At 36.8% G+C, this 24,255-nt stretch overlaps 1 long non-coding RNA gene across 1 annotated transcript; it reads left to right on the forward strand.

Annotated features, from left to right (window-relative positions):
- The first annotated feature begins 2,470 nt into the window (after positions 1-2,470).
- LOC127082467 (uncharacterized) lies at positions 2,471-4,052 on the forward strand. The gene is made up of 2 exons (XR_007788179.1): positions 2,471-3,471; positions 3,667-4,052. It is a non-coding gene; the product is annotated as an uncharacterized LOC127082467 (long non-coding RNA).
- The last annotated feature ends 20,203 nt before the right edge of the window (positions 4,053-24,255 follow it).

A 24,255-nucleotide genomic window follows, 5' to 3' on the forward strand; every position in this document is an offset into this window, starting at 1 on the left:
ATCTCCAATAACGAAGTCTGTGCTTATCGGTCTTGAATGTTGAATGAATGATGAGCATAATAGGAAACATGTTGAACAACTTGACGGAATCAGGATGAATCCAAAATATATCTCTAACGATTACTCTATCCTTACAGGTTCAGTACCTAGAACTATAATTGTTGTCATCCAACAATTTCAAGAGTTGTTGCATTTCAATTCTATCCCCCCTTAGTGCCTTGTTAGTTTGGTACCGAATATTTTACACTCGTTTAATATTTGAGATATTTTCGGGTCTTTATGTTTCAAAGTTGCAAGTATGTTTTTCGGTTGAACCAAATTCAATGTCATGTCTAAAACACATTCCTTCTCTTCCGGCATGAGGCGACACACTATTGGATGACTGACTAACTTTTCACACAAGTCATGGTTATGTAAACCACATATGACATTAAATCTCCATTTCTTATTTGTCAATATATAACCACGCAACTTAAAGGGACACTCAAATTTTCTTGAACCGATGTCATCTCGTTTAAAATTTCGGAGAGGAGGTATATATTTCCCATTTCTTTCACACGTCATTGTCACAAATGCACATCTTCTATCCAAACCATTATCGGACTTTCCGATTACCACACTAAATCCCAGTTCAGAGGCGTCCGCACGAATCTATTGAAGGTTGTGATCACGAAATTCAAACTCTTGCTCATTTTTAAATTGGTTGCCAATATCTACCGCCTTCACAATAACACCTTTGACATCCAGAGACGCAACATGTTTGGGGAAAACATCAGGGAGCACCATATCTAATGAAAACAATTACAATAAAACACTCAATAAGTATAAATACTGTAAACAAAGTTGACAAATGAAAACAAACAGATACCAGAGATGCATTTTGGATGAGTTTATATAGACTTCAAAAATGTATCTATGGAATAAACACACATTTTTCAGACTGAAACAAGATTAATGTGAGCAATTAGGATTGAAAAAAATGATTTTTACCTGGAATTCCTACTTCTTTTGCTCCCTTTGATGTGATGAAACACAAGATTGAAGATTTAGAGTGAAAATAAGGATTGAGAATGGAATGGTTTATGGTAAGGGTTTGGAGTAAAAAACAAGTATGACTGTGTGATTAGGCAGTTGAATGTTTTATCAAATTATTCTGGAGATACATCTCCATAAATATTAGACATGCAAAGGTCACAAAAATTTCAAAGTCTCACCCCAAACCTCCGAAGATGCTTCTTCGGAATGTCCATTGGGTTGCCCAAATATCAATATATTTGTTGAAAATATCTAGATATGCATCTCTGAAATAAATTTTTATTTTAATCTGAGGTGACACTCAATTGATGCGCCATAAAATGGTGTGTGGTGCGTATGAAGATGTATCTTCGAAATTTGAGGGACATTTTCGATTTTTCATAGGGTGTTTTTCCACCCCATAGGATGGGATAATAATCAATATGAAATAATATAATATGTATTTTCCAAAACGGATGCTTTTCAACTGCATTGTTTGTATTTGCTCTTCCAAGGATCTCTGGTTGAGAACTTATTTAACCCTTTAACTATAGAGAAATGATAGTATCGGGCCATGAGGGAAAAAACAGATGCATGATGGGGAAAATCAATAATCATTTGTGGAGGCGAGGATTAAAATTTTAACTCCGATGAAGAAAAAGTGTTAGGACGGAGAAAATTGACTTATATCATACGAGAATCAACTTATATTAGTGGAGAGTGTGAGAGAGACATAAGTTGTCCTCAATATCCCATTGTTATACCTAAATAATTCTCACCATCATCGTCCTCAATGTCCCATTACCTAAATAATTCTCACCATCATTTGAAAATAATTCTCCTGTCTTTCCGATTGTTTTTCTTATTCTCCGTATCAACATTTCATGCATGTACTCTTCGTATACAATTAATAACTATAAAATATACAATGGTAAGGTTTCAAATTCTCACTCAAAACATAATATCTTGTTAAAATATAAGATTGTTGTCAGTTAAGACAATTCAGTTAGTAGTTGTATAGGGACATTGTGTGGAGGGACACGAGTTTGAACTTGCAAAATCTCATTTTTATTTATCTTTAATAATATGGATTCCAGCCACTAGATTACTTAACCAAAATAAAATAAAATATATGATTGCTTACCATTTGAACTTTGTTATTAATTAGTTAGGACTCTTACTTATTTTCTCTCGTAGTTGGTTACATCTACTACTAATATATTTAAGGGACTAGCTAATTAGACTGAAAATTAATTCAATGAAAATATTTATGAATTCCATTTTGTATTTTTATATTTCCTACATGTAATAATTATGACAAATGGATATCACAATTTAACATGGTAACATGGTATCAAGAGAAAATTTAATGGCTCTTATTTCATATTTTAAGATTTGCATTCTTTACTTTCTAGATTTTTTTCAACACATGGGCCTTCTCGATGCATTAATCACTGCCCTTTTTCCCATAAACATTCAATTCTCATTGATCATCTTCCCGCACAATTCATTTTAATCTTCAGATTCCACCATCTTTCCAATTTTAAGGGTTATCAATTTGACTCAACCACTCCAACGTGTGTCATCTTACCATTGCTTTTTTTTCCTTCCAGATTTCATTTTATCTCTTTCTCTATTGGGAAAAGAAAAATCATTGGTGACTCTTCATTTATCCCATTTCTTTCTCTCTCCTATTTCATCTTCTTCATTTCTCCAATTTCTTTATCTCTCCTATTTCATCTTATTCTGTCGCTTCTCTCCTCACATTCATACTCTCCAAAAACACTCAAAATAAATTCATTATATCCTTCTTGATTTTCCATAAATATCCAGAACACCCATTCCATAACAAAAACATTATCATATTTTTCCCAGTTTCCTTCATACATTAAACACAACCTTCATAATTTCCTCAGAAAAATTCACACCTTCATTATTATCTCACCTCTGAACATACCCAGAAACACCATTCAGACACAAATGCTTCTTTTCCCTTACCCAACAAACAATTTATTTCACTTACCCATAAATTTTCATGTACACTTTCCCTTAACCTTCATCTAGACCCCGACCCTCTTACAAAAAAATCATCATATATTCATATACCTCTTTATTTTTACCCAAAATTTACTCAGAGTTTTTTGAATTTCAGAGTTCTAGGAAGAGATATATGCACTTCATCAAGGTGACCAAACTGTTACTCAGTTCTTCACCACACTTAAGAAAATGTGCAAGAACTGAATAACTTTTGCCCCGGTCCATGATGCACATGCGCCATTTTGCTTCTCATTATTGGAAAACCAAAAAAATATATTTAATATTAGCATGTTAATATATCGGGTCCATCAGAACAAATAAATCCTTTCTTCTCATCTGCTGTAGTACTTTGCCATTTTGCTTCTCATTCGGTTTCGTCAGCTTCTCTCCAGCTGATATTCGGCCATCGTCCGTGTTAAGGTTAGTATTTAATACTTTAAAACTCTCATAATGCTTGAATCATACTCAATCTCCCCTCTCTCAATCGCAATAATATGAAATTGTAATACGATTCAATTTTATTGAAAAAAATATTGGAGATTTGATTTATCGTTTACATAATGCCTAGTGGTTACCAAATTAATAGAATGTATGATGAAGAAGTCATTTTTGCAGTTGAGGCAATTGTTGTTGCACTTAGAATATCAATGAGCCAATGAAAGCCAAAGGCTTATGGTGTCCTTGCACAAGTCTTTTCATGAAAGTGCAAAAGTGCTTTAGAAGCATTCCACACAGCTATGTATTCTATCTAAAGATTGTGACCAATCTGATAATGTTAAATTGGTGAAAGCTCTTTGTGTTGAGCATAAAGTTACCTTGTTGATTGTTCCAAATACAAAGACCTTTTGAGAGTGAGTTGTATTTTGCAAAATTAATACATAAGGAAAATCTAGGAAGGTAACTTTATGGTTTCTCCTTCATGGTTGTAAAGGATATTGGTGAGGAACACAGAGCATAGAATGTTGTTTATTGAATAAATGTTGTATACAAATTTTGGTTTAGTGATTTTTTAAAAATAATTTTAAAAAATAAATTGAGTTCTTTTATACACGTTATAAGGAATTTATTTATTGAATGTTCAGCGGTATACAAAAGCATTTGGTTGTATGAAATAGGATGTAGATGAAATTAAATATAAGGTGTAATATACCATATTTTTATACCCTATTTAAAGAAAATAAGGTGTAAATTTGTTGACATTCATAGTAAGCATTATTTATTTTACATTTCATTTTTATTAAATGGGGTGTAGATTTGTTTGATTTAAATGTATATACGTACAATTTACATCCGTTTTCTCTATAAAAAAAGATGTAATATAACCTCTATTTACACTCATTTTAAACATGTGTAAATTCGTCAGATATTTCTCACCCTTTGGATTTATACCCTCTAATAACAAATGTAAAATGTAAAAAAAACGGATGTAAATTCTTCTTTATGCCTAGTGTATGTCACTTTTCTATGTCTTCTTTCACAATTTCTTTGTCCTATTTAAATAGATGATGAATAGTACCGTTGGAAAATAGAATTGGAAATTTCTTCAATTCCACAGTTATAATGGTGGTACGAGGTTGACCTATGAAATATGGAGTATTGTTGGTAGTACATTCCTTAATAATTCCAACATACTTTTCCTTTAAAGGGAACATTTGATTTTGCCGATTGAATGTAAGGTTTTCAAGAATATTCTTTCAACCATTGTTCTTTAAATCATTAACTTTGTATTTGGGATGATTAGAAGCTTTATAAGAATTCAGAGCCTTGAAGATTAGACTTCAGAGTCTAGTGAACATGAGACTTGAATTTATCAAAGTAAATATGGATTGTTTGCTTCAAAAGCGTTGATTAGGATATCTAGAGGTTGACTTTAATTAAGCACTTCTTCGTAACGAAATATTTCCACATGTCAAAGTAAAATTGTGTTTCTCAATATGTTGAAAATTCTTTTTAAGTTCAAAATTTCATTATTAACAAATAAATGAAATTTTGCATAACAAAGAAAATCAGAGAAAAACAGAAAATGGCAAACTTTTATTTGTTCAAGAATGGTAGCGCACAAATGGTGTAGCTCCATAGAATCTTACAAATTTAAAAATGGCAACAGGGAGAAGGTTTACATTGAATCATAATGACCACTTCTATCCTTAATAACAATGACTCCACAAAACCTCGCTTCTGAAAGGAGCAGCTGGATTGATCTTTCGCCTTTGCCTCTTCTGTGTTGATCAGTGATAACTGATGCAGTCTATGCCTTTTGTCCTCAATTTTTGCCTGGATCGTCCGTTCAAGTTCTCAATCCAATGGGACACTTTTTTTTGCCTAAGTCGCCCTTTCAGGTTTTCAACTTAGCGAGCTATCATTCTTTAATATCCCTAACTTTTTCCTGGACCGTCCTTTCGGGTTTTCAATCCACCAGGATACCCATTCTTGCCTAAGCAGCCTTTTCAGGTTTTCGACTTAGCAGGTTTTTGTCAGGCATAGTATCTTTTGACTACATCAGAGTTCACAGGGTGAGTGAGCTCTTCGCCATCCATAGTTGTGAGAAACAAAGCACCTTCAGAGTATGCTCTCTTTACAATGTATGGTCCTTTATAATTGGGAGTCCATTTCCCATGTGAGTCTTTGTGTATTGGAAATATCTTCTTGAGCATGAGATCCCCTTCCTTGAACTCTCGAGGGCAGGCCTTCTTGTCAAACGCTTTCTTGATCCGTTGTTGGTACAATTGTCCATGGCACAAAGAGGTCATACGCTTATTGTCAATGAGGTTAAGTTGATCATAATTGTTTTGGATCCATTTAGCTTCATCTATCTTGGTCACCATCATGATTCTCATTGATGGTATCTCTACTTCGATTGGGAGAGCTGCTTCCATCCTATAGACCAAGGAGAATGTGGTTTCCCCTGTAGAGGTGTAGATTGAGGTTCAATATCCATGCAATGAAAATGGTAGCATCTCATGCCAATCCTTGTAGGTTTTCACCATCTTTTGTAGGATCTTTCTAATGTTATTGTTGGCAGCTTCAACAACGTCATTCATCTTTGAACGATATGGAGAAGAACTATGGTGGTCAATCTTGAAACTCTCATATAATTCTGTCATTGTCTTGTTGTTCAAGTTTGAAACATTATCGGTGATGATCTTGATTGGGATTCCATAGCGTCAGATAATCTCCTTTTTGATAAAGCGGGCGACCACTTGTCTTGTCATATTGGTGTAGGAAGTAGCTTCTACCCATTTGGTAAAGTAATCTCTTTTTTGAAAATGGTTCTACTCTGTTGCAGGAAATTTCATATATGTTTTGTTACCATCACAGTATCATACTTAATTGATTTTTTTTAAAGAAAACATTAAAACTTTGTTAGAAAACGGGTGTAAATTCGTGAGATATTTCTCACCCTTTGGATTTACATCCTCTAATAACAAATGTAAAATGTATAAAAAACGGATGTAAATTCCTCTTTATGCACTAGTGTATGTCACTTTTCTATTTCTTGTCTTCTTTCACAATTTCTTTGTCCTATTTAAATAGATGATGAATAATACCGTTGGAAAATAGAATTGGAAACTTCTTCAATTCCACAGTTATAATGGTGGTACGAGGTTGACCTATGAAACATGAAGTATGGTTGCTAGTACATTCCTTAATAATTCCAACATATTTTTCCTTTACAGGGAACATTTGATTTTTCCAATTGAATGTAAGGTTTTCAAGAATATTCTTTCAACCACTGTTCTTTAAATCACTGACTTCGTATTTGAGATGATTTGAAGCTTGACCAGAGTTCAGAGCCTTGAAGATTAGACTTCAGAGTCTAGTGAACATGAGACTTCAATTTATCAGAGTAAATATGGATTGTTTGCTTCAGAAGCGTTGATTAAGATATCCATATGTTCAGTTTTAATTAGGCACTTCTTCGTAACGAAATATTTCCTTTTAATATTTCCACAAGTCAAAGCAAAATTGTGTTTCTCAATATTTTGAAAATTCTTTTTAAGTTCAAAATTTCATTATTAACAAATAAATGACATTTTGCATAACAAAGAAAATCAGAGAAAAACAGAAAATGGCAAACTTTTATTTATTCAAGAATGGTAGCACACAAATGGTGTAGCTCCATGGAATCTTACAAATTTGAAAATGGCAACAAGAAAAAGGTTTACATTGAATCACAATGACCACTACTATCCCTAATAACAATGACTCCATAAAACTTCGCTTCTGAAGGGAGCAACTGGATTGATCTTTCGTCTTTGCCTCTTCTGTGTTAATCAGTGACAACTGATGCAGTTTATGCCTTTTGTCCCTAATTTTTGCCTGGATCTCCCGTTCAAGCTTTCAATCCACGGGGGTACTCTTTTTTGCCTAAGTCGCCCTTTCAGGTTTTCAACTTAGCGAGCTATCATTCTTTAATATCCCTAAATTTTTTCTGGACCGCCCTTTCGGGTTTTCAATCCACCGGAATACCCATTCTTGCCTAAGTCGCCATTTCAGGTTTTCGACTTAGCGGGTTTTTGTCAGGCATAATATCTTTTGACTATATCAGAGTTCACAGGATGAGTGAGCTCTTTGCCATCCATAGTTGTGAAAAATAGAGCACCTCCAAAGTATCCTCTCTTTACAACGTATGGGCCTCTATAATTGGGAGTCCACTTCCCATGTGAGTCTTTATGTACTGGCAATATCTTCTTGAGCATGAGATCCCCTTCCTTGGACTCTCGAGGGCAGGCCTTCTTGTCAAACACTTTCTTGATCTGTTGTTGGTACAATTGTCCATGGCACAAAGCGGTCATACACTTCTCATCAATGAGGTTAAGTTGATCATAATTGTTTTGGGTCCATTCAGGAACATCTAGCTTGGTCACCATCATGATTCTCATTGATGGTATCTCTACTTCGACTGGGAGAACTACTTCCATCCTATAGACTAAGGAGAATGGGGTTGCCCCCGTTGAGGTGCAGACTGGGGTCCGATATCCATGCAATGAAAAGGGTAGCATCTCATGCCAATCCTAGTAGGTTTTCACCATCTTTTGTAGAATCTTTTTAATGTTATTATTGTCAGCTTCAACAACACCGTTCATCTTTGGACGATATGGAGAAGAAATATGATGGTCAATCTTGAAACTCTCATATAATTTTGTCATTATCTTGTTGTTCAAGTTTGAACCATTATCGGTGATGATCTTGCTTGGGATTCCATAGCGGCAAATAATCTCCTTTTTTATAAAGCGGGCGACCACTTGTCTCGTCACATTGGTGTAGGAAGTAACTTCTACCCATTTGGTAAAGTAATCAATGGCAACTAAGATGAAGCGGTGACTATTAAAATCTTTCGGCTCTATGGCACCAATCATGTCAATGCCCCACATTGAGAAAGGCCAAGGCGATGTCAAAATATTCAGTAGCGTTAGAGGTACATGCACTTTATTAGCATAAATTTGAAATTTATGGCATTTTCTAGCATAGCTGAAACAATTAGATTCCATGGTCAACCAATAATAACCAGCTCTCAAGATCTTCTTGGCCATACATTCCCATTAGCATGGGTTCCAAAAGATCCTTCATGAATCTCCTTGATCAACATGCCTGCTTCATGTCTATCCACACATATGAGCAAAACCATGCCATGGTTTCTTTTGCAAAACACATCATTGCTCAAAAAGAATTTGGATGATAACCTCCTCAGAGTTTTCTTATCCAACAATATAGCATCTCCTGGATACTCATGACTTTGCAGATATCACTTGATGTCATGAAACCATGGTTTACCATTAGTTTTTTCTTCAATCAGTTGATAGTAGGCAAGCTCATCTCTTTGCTCTATTTGAATAATCAGAGCTTCATTACGGGATATGACTTGGTACATTGATGCTAATGTTTACAGAGCGTCAACCACTTGATTTTATGCTCTTGGGATGTGATGGAATGTGATACCATCAAATTATTCTATCAACTTTACAACATGAGCATGATACAGGATCAGCTTCGCATCACATGTCTTCCATTCACCTTTGACTTGATAGATCACCAAGGCTGAGTCCCCATACACCTCAAGGATCTTGATTCGAAGATCAATTGCAACTTCAATACCAAGGATACAAGCTTCATACTCTGCAAAATTGTTTGAACAATTAAAGCACAACCTTGCCGTGAAAGGGGTATAACTACCTTTTAGATTCATCAGAACAACCCCCACACCATGACCATTGTAGTTGGAGGAACCATTGAACCCAAGCTTCCTGGTTTTGGTCCTTCATCTGGGTTTGGGATCTCATAATCCTTTATCACCATTATATCCTCATCAGGGAAGTCAAACTTCAATGGCTGATAGTCTTCAACCGATTCATAAGAAAGGTACTCTGATAACACACTTCCCTTGATTTCCTTCTGGGTTACATACTGGATTTCATACTCAGACAAAAGCATCTGCCAACGGGCAAGTCTTCTAGTCAAGGCAGGTTTCTCAAAAATGTACTTTATTGGATCCATTTTCGAGATCAATAAAGTAGTATGGAAAATTATATACTGCCTCAAACGACGAGCGGCCCATGCTAGCGTACAACACGTTTTTTCCAAAAGTGAATAATTGGTTTCACAATCGGTAACTTCTTACTCAGATAGTAAATAACATGTTCTTTCCGACCAGTTTCATCATGTTGCCCCAACATGCATCCCATTGACTCTTCAAGCATAGTCAGATACATGATTAATGGCTTTCCTGAGACAGGTGCAATCAGAATAGGTGGCTCTTACAAGTATTGTCTGATCTTCTCAAAAGCTCTTTGACAATCAGAGTTCCATTAAATTTCTTGATCTTTTCGAAACAACTTGAAAATAGGCTCACACGTGGACATCATATGTGGGATAAACCTTGAGATGTAATTCAAAAGTCCAAGGAAACCTCTGACTTCTCGCTCGGTGTGTGGAGCAGGCATTTCTTGTATAACTCTAACCTTGTCAGGATCTACCTCAATTCCTCGTTGACTAACGATGTAACCAAGCAACTTCCTTGATCGGACACCCAATGTGCATTTTGCAAGGTTTAATCATAGTCTAAACTTTATGAGGCGCTCAAACAACTTCTTCAGATGGTCCATATGATCTTCTTCATTATGAGATTTAGCGATCATGTCGTCAACATAGACCTCTATCTTCTTGTGCATCGTGTCATGGAAAAGAGTGACCATAGCTCTGTGGTAAGTTGCCCAAACATTTTTGAGACCGAGAGGCATCACGTTGTAGCAAAATGTTCCCCAAGAGGTGATAAATGTGGTCTTCTCCATATTACTTGGAGTCATCTTGATTTGATTGTATCCCGAAAATCCATCCATAAAGGAGAATACATCAAAACTTATAATTTTGCCCACCAGAGTATCAATGTATGGCAGAGGGAAAGCGTCCTTCGAACTAGCTTTGTTTAGATCCGTATATTCAACAAACATCCTCACATTTCCATCCTTCTTAGGCACATGTACAATATTATCTAACCATTATGGGTACTTCGCCACTACGAGAAAACCGATGTCAAATTTTTGTTTAACTTCTTCATGAATCTTCAAAGCCATATCTAGTATTCTTCTTCGGATTGTTTTACTGGCGAGAAGTATGGCTGAAGTAGTAGCTTGTGCACAACAATGTCGGTGTCTAGGCCCGACATATCCTGGTATGACCATGCGAATACATCCACATATTCTTTTATAACTTGACCAATCTCTCTTTGACGCTTGCTTCAAGTGTGGTTCCGACCTTGACTTCTTTCTTCTCATCCTATGTGCCAAGGTTGATTATCTCCACCGGTTCTTGGTGTGGTTCCGAGCTTGTTTGTATAATTAAAGCACAACCTTGCCGTGAAAGGGGTATAACTACCTTTTAGATTCATCAGAACAACCCCCACACCATGACCATTGTAGTTGCAGGAACCATTGAACCCAAGCTTCCTGGTTTTGGTCCTTCATCTGGGTTTGGGATCTCATAATCCTTTATCACCATTATATCCTCATCAGGGAAGTCAAACTTCAATGGCTGATAGTCTTCAACCGGTTCATAAGAAAGGTACTCTGATAACACACTTCCCTTGATTTCCTTCTGGGTTACATACTGGATTTCATACTCAGACAAAAGCATCTGCCAACGGGCAAGTCTTCTAGTCAAGGCAGGTTTCTCAAAAATGTACTTTATTGGATCCATTTTCGAGATCAATAAAGTAGTATGGAAAATTATATACTGCCTCAAACGACGAGCGGCCCATGCTAGCGTACAACACGTTTTTTCCAAAAGTGAATAATTGGTTTCACAATCGGTAACTTCTTACTCAGATAGTAAATAACATGTTCTTTCCGACCAGTTTCATCACGTTGCCCCAACATGCATCCCATTGACTCTTCAAGCATAGTCAGATACATGATTAATGGCTTTCCTGAGACAGGTGCAATCAGAATAGGTGGCTCTTACAAGTATTGTCTGATCTTCTCAAAAGCTCTTTGACAATCAGAGTTCCATTAAATTTCTTGATCTTTTCGAAACAACTTGAAAATAGGCTCACACGTGGACATCATATGTGGGATAAACCTTGAGATGTAATTCAAAAGTCCAAGGAAACCTCTGACTTCTCGCTCGGTGTGTGGAGCAGGCATTTCTTGTATAACTCTAACCTTGTCAGGATCTACCTCAATTCCTCGTTGACTAACGATGTAACCAAGCAACTTCCTTGATCGGACACCCAATGTGCATTTTGCAAGGTTTAATCATAGTCTAAACTTTATGAGGCGCTCAAACAACTTCTTCAGATGGTCCATATGATCTTCTTCATTATGAGATTTAGCGATCATGTCGTCAACATAGACCTCTATCTTCTTGTGCATCGTGTCATGGAAAAGAGTGACCATAGCTCTGTGGTAAGTTGCCCAAACATTTTTGAGACCGAGAGGCATCACCTTGTAGCAAAATGTTCCCCAAGAGGTGATAAATGTGGTCTTCTCCATATTACTTGGAGTCATCTTGATTTGATTGTATCCCGAAAATCCATCCATAAAGGAGAATACATCAAAACTTATAATTTTGCCCACCAGAGTATCAATGTATGGCAGAGGGAAAGCGTCCTTCGAACTAGCTTTGTTTAGATCCGTATATTCAACAAACATCCTCACATTTCCATCCTTCTTAGGCACATGTACAATATTAGCTAACCATTATGGGTACTTCGCCACTGCGAGAAAACCGATGTCAAATTTTTGTTTAACTTCTTCATGAATCTTAAAAGCCATATCTAGTATTCTTCTTCGGATTGTTTTACTGGCGAGAAGTATGGCTGAAGTAGTAGCTTGTGCACAACAATGTCGGTGTCTAGGCCCGACATATCCTGGTATGACCATGCGAATACATCCACATATTCTTTTATAACTTGACCAATCTCTCTTTGACGCTTGCTTCAAGTGTGGTTCCGACCTTGACTTCTTTCTTCTCATCCTATGTGCCAAGGTTGATTATCTCCACCGGTTCTTGGTGTGGTTCCGAGCTTGTTTGTACAATTAAAGCACAACCTTGCCGTGAAAGGGGTATAACTACCTTTTAGATTCATCAGAACAACCCCCACACCATGACCATTGTAGTTGGAGGAACCATTGAACCCAAGCTTCCTGGTTTTGGTCCTTCATCTGGGTTTGGGATCTCATAATCCTTTATCACCATTATATCCTCATCAGGGAAGTCAAACTTCAATGGCTGATAGTCTTCAACCGGTTCATAAGAAAGGTACTCTGATAACACACTTCCCTTGATTTCCTTCTGGGTTACATACTGGATTTCGTACTCAGACAAAAGCATCTGCCAACGGGCAAGTCTTCTAGTCAAGGCAGGTTTCTCAAAAATGTACTTTATTGGATCCACTTTCGAGATCAATAAAGTAGTATGGAAAATTATATACTGCCTCAAACGACGAGCGGCCCATGCTAGCGTACAACACGTTTTTTCCAAAAGTGAATAATTGGTTTCACAATCGGTAACTTCTTACTCAGATAGTAAATAACATGTTCTTTCCGACCAGTTTCATCACGTTGCCCCAACATGCATCCCATTGACTCTTCAAGCATAGTCAGATACATGATTAATGGCTTTCCTGAGACAGGTGCAATCAGAATAGGTGGCTCTTACAAGTATTGTCTGATCTTCTCAAAAGCTCTTTGACAATCAGAGTTCCATTAAATTTCTTGATCTTTTCGAAACAACTTGAAAATAGGCTCACACGTGGACATCATATGTGGGATAAACCTTGAGATGTAATTCAAAAGTCCAAGGAAACCTCTGACTTCTCGCTCGGTGTGTGGAGCAGGCATTTCTTGTATAACTCTAACCTTGTCAGGATCTACCTCAATTCCTCGTTGACTAACGATGTAACCAAGCAACTTCCTTGATCGGACACCCAATGTGCATTTTGCAAGGTTTAATCATAGTCTAAACTTTATGAGGCGCTCAAACAACTTCTTCAGATGGTCCATATGATCTTCTTCATTATGAGATTTAGCGATCATGTCGTCAACATAGACCTCTATCTTCTTGTGCATCGTGTCATGGAAAAGAGTGACCATAGCTCTGTGGTAAGTTGCCCAAACATTTTTGAGACCGAGAGGCATCACGTTGTAGCAAAATGTTCCCCAAGAGGTGATAAATGTGGTCTTCTCCATATTACTTGGAGTCATCTTGATTTGATTGTATCCCGAAAATCCATCCATAAAGGAGAATACATCAAAACTTATAATTTTGCCCACCAGAGTATCAATGTATGGCAGAGGGAAAGCGTCCTTCGAACTAGCTTTGTTTAGATCCGTATATTCAACAAACATCCTCACATTTCCATCCTTCTCAGGCACATGTACAATATTAGCTAACCATTATGGGTACTTCGCCACTGCGAGAAAACCGATGTCAAATTTTTGTTTAACTTCTTCATGAATCTTAAAAGCCATATCTAGTATTCTTCTTCGGATTGTTTTACTGGCGAGAAGTATGGCTGAAGTAGTAGCTTGTGCACAACAATGTCGGTGTCTAGGCCCGACATATCCTGGTATGACCATGCGAATACATCCACATATTCTTTTATAACTTGACCAATCTCTCTTTGACGCTTGCTTCAAGTGTGGTTCCGACCTTGACTTCTTTCTTCTCATCCTATGTGCCAAGGTTGATTATCTCCACCGGTTCTTGGTGTGGTTCCGAGCTTGTTTGTACAATTAAAGCACAACCTTGCCGTGAAAGGGGTATAACTACCTTTTAGATTCATCAGAACAACCCCCACACCATGACCATTGTAGTTGGAGGAACCATTGAACCCAAGCTTCCTGGTTTTGGTCCTTCATCTGGGTTTGGGATCTCATAATCCTTTATCACCATTATATCCTCATCAGGGAAGTCAAACTTCAATGGCTGATAGTCTTCAACCGGTTCATAAGAAAGGTACTCTGATAACACACTTCCCTTGATTTCCTTCTGGGTTACATACTGGATTTCGTACTCAGACAAAAGCATCTGCCAACGGGCAAGTCTTCTAGTCAAGGCAGGTTTCTCAAAAATGTACTTTATTGGATCCACTTTCGAGATCAATAAAGTAGTATGGAAAATTATATACTGCCTCAAACGACGAGCGGCCCATGCTAGCGTACAACACGTTTTTTCCAAAAGTGAATAATTGGTTTCACAATCGGTAACTTCTTACTCAGATAGTAAATAACATGTTCTTTCCGACCAGTTTCATCACGTTGCCCCAACATGCATCCCATTGACTCTTCAAGCATAGTCAGATACATGATTAATGGCTTTCCTGAGACAGGTGCAATCAGAATAGGTGGCTCTTACAAGTATTGTCTGATCTTCTCAAAAGCTCTTTGACAATCAGAGTTCCATTAAATTTCTTGACCTTTTCGAAACAACTTGAAAATAGGCTCACACGTGGACATCATATGTGGGATAAACCTTGAGATGTAATTCAAAAGTCCAAGGAAACCTCTGACTTCTCGCTCGGTGTGTGGAGCAGGCATTTCTTGTATAACTCTAACCTTGTCAGGATCTACCTCAATTCCTCGTTGACTAACGATGTAACCAAGCAACTTCCTTGATCGGACACCCAATGTGCATTTTGCAAGGTTTAATCATAGTCTAAACTTTATGAGGCGCTCAAACAACTTCTTCAGATGGTCCATATGATCTTCTTCATTATGAGATTTAGCGATCATGTCGTCAACATAGACCTCTATCTTCTTGTGCATCGTGTCATGGAAAAGAGTGACCATAGCTCTGTGGTAAGTTGCCCAAACATTTTTGAGACCGAGAGGCATCACCTTGTAGCAAAATGTTCCCCAAGAGGTGATAAATGTGGTCTTCTCCATATTACTTGGAGTCATCTTGATTTGATTGTATCCCGAAAATCCATCCATAAAGGAGAATTCATCAAAACTTATAATTTTGCCCACCAGAGTATCAATGTATGGCAGAGGGAAAGCGTCCTTCGAACTAGCTTTGTTTAGATCTGTATATTCAACAAACATCCTCACATTTCCATCCTTCTTAGGCACATGTACAATATTATCTAACCATTATGGGTACTTCGCCACTGCGAGAAAACCGATGTCAAATTTTTGTTTAACTTCTTCATGAATCTTCAAAGCCATATCTAGTATTCTTCTTCGGATTGTTTTACTGGCGAGAAGTATGGCTGAAGTAGTAGCTTGTGCACAACAATGTCGGTGTCTAGGCCCGACATATCCTGGTATGACCATGCGAATACATCCACATATTCTTTTATAACTTGACCAATCTCTCTTTGACGCTTGCTTCAAGTGTGGTTCCGACCTTGACTTCTTTCTTCTCATCCTATGTGCCAAGGTTGATTATCTCCACCGGTTCTTGGTGTGGTTCCGAGCTTGTTTGTACAATTAAAGCACAACCTTGCCGTGAAAGGGGTATAACTACCTTTTAGATTCATCAGAACAACCCCCACACCATGACCATTGTAGTTGGAGGAACCATTGAACCCAAGCTTCCTGGTTTTGGTCCTTCATCTGGGTTTGGGATCTCATAATCCTTTATCACCATTATATCCTCATCAGGGAAGTCAAACTTCAATGGCTGATAGTCTTCAACCGGTTCATAAGAAAGGTACTCTGATAACACACTTCCCTTGATTTCCTTCTGGGTTACATACTGGATTTCGTACTCAGACAAAAGCATCTGCCAACGGGCAAGTCTTCTAGTCAAGGCAGGTTTCTCAAAAATGTACTTTATTAGATCCACTTTCGAGATCAATAAAGTAGTATGGAAAATTATATACTGCCTCAAACGACGAGCGGCCCATGCTAGCGTACAACACGTTTTTTCCAAAAGTGAATAATTGGTTTCACAATCGGTAACTTCTTACTGAGATAGTAAATAACATGTTCTTTCCGACCAGTTTCATCACGTTGCCCCAACATGCATCCCATTGACTCTTCAAGCATAGTCAGATACATGATTAATGGCTTTCCTGAGACAGGTGCAATCATAATAGGTGGCTCTTACAAGTATTGTCTGATCTTCTCAAAAGCTCTTTGACAATCAGAGTTCCATTAAATTTCTTGATCTTTTCGAAACAACTTGAAAATAGGCTCACACGTGGACGTCATATGTGGGATAAACCTTGAGATGTAATTCAAAAGTCCAAGGAAACCTCTGACTTCTCGCTCGGTGCGTGGAGCAGGCATTTCTTGTATAACTCTAACCTTGTCAGGATCTACCTCAATTCCTCGTTGACTAACGATGTAACCAAGCAACTTCCTTGATCGGACACCCAATGTGCATTTTGCAAGGTTTAATCATAGTCTAAACTTTATGAGGCGCTCAAACAACTTCTTCAGATGGTCCATATGATCTTCTTCATTATGAGATTTAGCGATCATGTCGTCAACATAGACCTCTATCTTCTTGTGCATCGTGTCATGGAAAAGAGTGACCATAGCTCTATGGTAAGTTGCCCAAACATTTTTGAGACCGAGAGGCATCACCTTGTAGCAAAATGTTCCCCAAGAGGTGATAAATGTGGTCTTCTCCATATTACTTGGAGTCATCTTGATTTGATTGTATCCCGAAAATCCATCCATAAAGGAGAATACATCAAAACTTATAATTTTGCCCACCAGAGTATCAATGTATGGCAGAGGGAAAGCGTCCTTCGAACTAGCTTTGTTTAGATCCGTATATTCAACAAACATCCTCACATTTCCATCCTTCTTAGGCACATGTACAATATTAGCTAACCATTATGGGTACTTCGCCACTGCGAGAAAACCGATGTCAAATTTTTGTTTAACTTCTTCATGAATCTTAAAAGCCATATCTAGTATTCTTCTTCGGATTGTTTTACTGGCGAGAAGTATGGCTCAAGTAGTAGCTTGTGCACAACAATGTCGGTGTCTAGGCCCGACATATCCTGGTATGACCATGCGAATACATCCACATATTCTTTTATAACTTGACCAATCTCTCTTTGACGCTTGCTTCAAGTGTGGTTCCGACCTTGACTTCTTTCTTCTCATCCTATGTGCCAAGGTTGATTATCTCCACCGGTTCTTGGTGTGGTTCCGAGCTTGTTTGTACAATTAAAGCACAACCTTGCCGTGAAAGGGGTATAACTACCTTTTAGATTCATCAGAACAACCCCCACACCATGACCATTGTAGTTGGAGGAACCATTGAACCCAAGCTTCCTGGTTTTGGTCCTTCATCTGGGTTTGGGATCTCATAATCCTTTATCACCATTATATCCTCATCAGGGAAGTCAAACTTCAATGGCTGATAGTCTTCAACCGGTTCATAAGAAAGGTACTCTGATAACACACTTCCCTTGATTTCCTTCTGGGTTACATACTGGATTTCGTACTCAGACAAAAGCATCTGCCAACGGGCAAGTCTTCTAGTCAAGGCAGGTTTCTCAAAAATGTACTTTATTGGATCCACTTTCGAGATCAATAAAGTAGTATGGAAAATTATATACTGCCTCAAACGACGAGCGGCCCATGCTAGCGTACAACACGTTTTTTCCAAAAGTGAATAATTGGTTTCACAATCGGTAACTTCTTACTCAGATAGTAAATAACATGTTCTTTCCGACCAGTTTCATCACGTTGCCCCAACATGCATCCCATTGACTCTTCAAGCATAGTCAGATACATGATTAATGGCTTTCCTGAGACAGGTGCAATCAGAATAGGTGGCTCTTACAAGTATTGTCTGATCTTCTCAAAAGCTCTTTGACAATCAGAGTTCCATTAAATTTCTTGATCTTTTCGAAACAACTTGAAAATAGGCTCACACGTGGACATCATATGTGGGATAAACCTTGAGATGTAATTCAAAAGTCCAAGGAAACCTCTGACTTCTCGCTCGGTGTGTGGAGCAGGCATTTCTTGTATAACTCTAACCTTGTCAGGATCTACCTCAATTCCTCGTTGACTAACGATGTAACCAAGCAACTTCCTTGATCGGACACCCAATGTGCATTTTGCAAGGTTTAATCATAGTCTAAACTTTATGAGGCGCTCAAACAACTTCTTCAGATGGTCCATATGATCTTCTTCATTATGAGATTTAGCGATCATGTCGTCAACATAGACCTCTATCTTCTTGTGCATCGTGTCATGGAAAAGAGTGACCATAGCTCTGTGGTAAGTTGCCCAAACATTTTTGAGACCGAGAGGCATCACGTTGTAGCAAAATGTTCCCCAAGAGGTGATAAATGTGGTCTTCTCCATATTACTTGGAGTCATCTTGATTTGATTGTATCCCGAAAATCCATCCATAAAGGAGAATACATCAAAACTTATAATTTTGCCCACCAGAGTATCAATGTATGGCAGAGGGAAAGCGTCCTTCGAACTAGCTTTGTTTAGATCCGTATATTCAACAAACATCCTCACATTTCCATCCTTCTCAGGCACATGTACAATATTAGCTAACCATTATGGGTACTTCGCCACTGCGAGAAAACCGATGTCAAATTTTTGTTTAACTTCTTCATGAATCTTAAAAGCCATATCTAGTATTCTTCTTCGGATTGTTTTACTGGCGAGAAGTATGGCTGAAGTAGTAGCTTGTGCACAACAATGTCGGTGTCTAGGCCCGACATATCCTGGTATGACCATGCGAATACATCCACATATTCTTTTATAACTTGACCAATCTCTCTTTGACGCTTGCTTCAAGTGTGGTTCCGACCTTGACTTCTTTCTTCTCATCCTATGTGCCAAGGTTGATTATCTCCACCGGTTCTTGGTGTGGTTCCGAGCTTGTTTGTACAATTAAAGCACAACCTTGCCGTGAAAGGGGTATAACTACCTTTTAGATTCATCAGAACAACCCCCACACCATGACCATTGTAGTTGGAGGAACCATTGAACCCAAGCTTCCTGGTTTTGGTCCTTCATCTGGGTTTGGGATCTCATAATCCTTTATCACCATTATATCCTCATCAGGGAAGTCAAACTTCAATGGCTGATAGTCTTCAACCGGTTCATAAGAAAGGTACTCTGATAACACACTTCCCTTGATTTCCTTCTGGGTTACATACTGGATTTCGTACTCAGACAAAAGCATCTGCCAACGGGCAAGTCTTCTAGTCAAGGCAGGTTTCTCAAAAATGTACTTTATTGGATCCACTTTCGAGATCAATAAAGTAGTATGGAAAATTATATACTGCCTCAAACGACGAGCGGCCCATGCTAGCGTACAACACGTTTTTTCCAAAAGTGAATAATTGGTTTCACAATCGGTAACTTCTTACTCAGATAGTAAATAACATGTTCTTTCCGACCAGTTTCATCACGTTGCCCCAACATGCATCCCATTGACTCTTCAAGCATAGTCAGATACATGATTAATGGCTTTCCTGAGACAGGTGCAATCAGAATAGGTGGCTCTTACAAGTATTGTCTGATCTTCTCAAAAGCTCTTTGACAACCAGAGTTCCATTAAATTTCTTGATCTTTTCGAAACAACTTGAAAATAGGCTCACACGTGGACATCATATGTGGGATAAACCTTGAGATGTAATTCAAAAGTCCAAGGAAACCTCTGACTTCTCGCTCGGTGTGTGGAGCAGGCATTTCTTGTATAACTCTAACCTTGTCAGGATCTACCTCAATTCCTCGTTGACTAACGATGTAACCAAGCAACTTCCTTGATCGGACACCCAATGTGCATTTTGCAAGGTTTAATCATAGTCTAAACTTTATGAGGCGCTCAAACAACTTCTTCAGATGGTCCATATGATCTTCTTCATTATGAGATTTAGCGATCATGTCGTCAACATAGACCTCTATCTTCTTGTGCATCGTGTCATGGAAAAGAGTGACCATAGCTCTGTGGTAAGTTGCCTAAACATTTTTGAGACCGAGAGGCATCACCTTGTAGCAAAATGTTCCCCAAGAGGTGATAAATGTGGTCTTCTCCATATTACTTGGAGTCATCTTGATTTGATTGTATCCCGAAAATCCATCCATAAAGGAGAATACATCAAAACTTATAATTTTGCCCACCAGAGTATCAATGTATGGCAGAGGGAAAGCGTCCTTCGAACTAGCTTTGTTTAGATCCGTATATTCAACAAACATCCTCACATTTCCATCCTTCTCAGGCACATGTACAATATTAGCTAACCATTATGGGTACTTCGCCACTGCGAGAAAACCGATGTCAAATTTTTGTTTAACTTCTTCATGAATCTTCAAAGCCATATCTAGTATTCTTCTTCGGATTGTTTTACTGGCGAGAAGTATGGCTGAAGTAGTAGCTTGTGCACAACAATGTCGGTGTCTAGGCCCGACATATCCTGGTATGACCATGCGAATACATCCACATATTCTTTTATAACTTGACCAATCTCTCTTTGACGCTTGCTTCAAGTGTGGTTCCGACCTTGACTTCTTTCTTCTCATCCTATGTGCCAAGGTTGATTATCTCCACCGGTTCTTGGTGTGGCTGGAGGGCTTTGGACTCGTGCTTGAGCAACCTTGCCAATTCATCAAGGATGTTATAATCTTCCTCACCCTCTTCTTCCGCTTGGTAGATAGGGGATTCAAAGTTATGAGAGGGAGTAAAGTCATTATATTTATCAATTATTCTGCATGTTAAAATGATTGACTTTTTAGAAAAGTAAAAATAAAAGATGCACAAATGGAAAATGTTTTTTGTTTTTTTGAAAAGATTGTCCTTTTCTGAAAAGAAAGCAAGTAAATGAATAATAAGAATTTAACAAAATATATTTTATTCACTGATAATGATTATTTGAAAATGAAAAGGGACCCTACAACATGACTCATTAGCCTTGGGCTAAGCTAAGGATTTTTGAAAGGAAAAACAACAATTATTACTTTGACAAAGGAAAAATTTCAGGGATCTCCACCGCTTTCCAATTGTTCAAAGTTGTCTCACACCAGTAAACCAGACATGGCATATCTTCATCTTTGGTGATGTCTTCAATTGTACTGACGTGATCTCCATGGATGAATCCTATACTGAGGAAAACTTCATGGATACTTCGGTTGTTGTCCTTTGTAGGGACCATGACTCATTTCGCAGCGGAAGGCACATATCCAAACCAAAGCGATCATTCTTCTCACGAACATCAATAAATTGACCCCAACCTTCAAGGTTCCCTCCTTCAATGCTAAACTTTGCAATTTTCAGAGAAGCAGAAGATGAACAATCTTTCCCAACCAGGTCCTTCATCTCCACAAAAGTGACATTGGCTATTTCCAAAGCTTGTAAAGAAGTTTCCAATGCATCTTCATCATCCTCGATATATTTGAAGGATGAAAGGTGACTGGCCACAAAGTCCTCCTCCCCATAAATGATTATCAATTGATTATCCACCATGAACTTCATCTTTTGATGTAAAGTGGAGGTAACTGCCCCTGCAGCATGGATCCAAGGACACCCCAACAAGCAACTATACGCCAAATTAATATCCATAACTTGGAAAGTAATCAGGAATATATGAGAGCCAATCAATATGGGTAGTTATACCTCTCCAATTGCGGTTCTCCGAGAATCATCAAAAGCTTTCACTATCAAGACACTAGGCTTTATGGCATACACTACGCCAGAAAGGTTATTTAATAACTCTTTTTTTATACTTTAATAGCACTTTTAAGCGCTATTAAAGTTGCCGCTATTATAAGTTCACCACTTATAATAGCGCTATTAAAGTGTATTGGTTAATAGCGTTTTTAAAAGTGCTATCGTAGTCTGTTAATATGTCTAATTTAATTCCTCTATTTAATAGCATTTTTTTCCAAGTGTTATCTTATATGCTATATTATAATAATGCTTTTTGATAATAGCGCTATGTTAGATGCTATATTATAATAGTTTTCTTGAAAAATGCTATTATACCTACAACTTTTTTTTTAATTTCTGTGACATTTTCTTATGTCTATCATATTTTTTTATACCAGTGAGATGTTTTTGAGTGATTCAATATACTGAAAAGTAAAATGAATGTTCTTCTAAAAACAAAAATATCAATAATATATCATATATGAACTTAGTTTTTATCAATAAAAAATATTCTTTAGTCACAAATTAATTAATTAATTTTATATATATATATATATATATATATATATATATATATATATATATATATATATATATATATATATATATATATATATATATATATATATATATATATATATATATATATATATATATATATATATATAAGGCTTGCACATAATAAAAGAAGGTGTAGAACCACCAAAAACATAAGTTATCCAACGTCGAGGACATGAAATGTTTCCCACTTATTTTCGTGTATCACAAAATAAAAAAATCATTATGTATTGTACAAAAGACCTACTAGTATACAAGATATCGTAGGTATGAATACTATTAAAATATCCTAATGTTAAAATTAAATTTGTTAAATAATTGAGTTTGACTCATCAACCTATGTATAATTTAAGTGACTAGCTAAAATGACGCGGATGCAACATATAACACATACCCCTGATAACTAGCTAAAATGATGTGGATGATAATGCATAAAGAAACCGTTTTTTAAACAAACTATATTACCCATCTGACTCATATATATATTTATATATATATATATATATATATATATATATATATATATATATATATATATATATATATATATTTCAAAGTATGTCGTAGAAAGTAAGAACCACAAAAGTAAATATTTAAAAATTTCATCTCACGAACCTTTAGCATTCTAAATTATAATAAGGAAGAAAAAATCAATAGATGTTTTTAAATATGATGAAAACTTGCACGGGCAATATTCAAAATTCAGAAGTAGCATAGAACAATACGATAAATTAAGTCCCTTGATTTCGTGTTGTCGTATGTATGAATACTATGAAAACTCCTAAATGTCAAAAATAACCAACACAAGAATCACATTCTACTACACATAATAAGAAACTCACTATTAAACACATCAAACTAAATAAAAAAGAATCAAAACTTGTATGATTGATAATTCAAGTAAACCCAAGCCCACACATAAAATATATTTTTTACAACTATCTAAGTCTTGTTAATTGACCAAGCATTTTACTAATAAACATATGTCATTGCTATTTGTATTGGACGGGAAGCTCAAACAAAATTTAAAAAATTTATAGAAGAAGACGAATGAAATTCACGAATAACATCATGTAGCATATATGAAGTCCAATCCTCTTTGACTTCAGAAGTAACACATTTGCGTGCAGGAAGGTACTTCAAATATAAAAACAACATAAGATTGAGTTAGAATTGAATTACATTTTATTCCATGTCTATATGACTATTTAATAATAATAATAATAATATTTAATATTAAAATCACTTACATTCAAAGGAATTTTATTTTGATTTTCCATGATGACCTCCTTCATAAATTGCATGACAAAGTATCCACAGTCAATATCGTTAGTTTGACAAGGACACTCCAAAAAAAATTACACCAATGACCTCTACTATATGTCATTATTAAAAATAACATTAATTAAAAAATACCTTTATTTTTGTCCATGTGATTTTATTTTATTTGGACTTGGACACTTTAACTTTATCAGAGGCACGACAAATGTGCAAAGCACTAACAAAATTAAATCAAACTTCAAATAAATAATTTTTATAATGAGTATTAATTATATAAATATT

The sequence above is a fragment of the Lathyrus oleraceus genome, chromosome 1, assembly GCF_024323335.1.
Source record: "Lathyrus oleraceus cultivar Zhongwan6 chromosome 1, CAAS_Psat_ZW6_1.0, whole genome shotgun sequence".
NCBI lineage: Eukaryota > Viridiplantae > Streptophyta > Magnoliopsida > Fabales > Fabaceae > Lathyrus > Lathyrus oleraceus.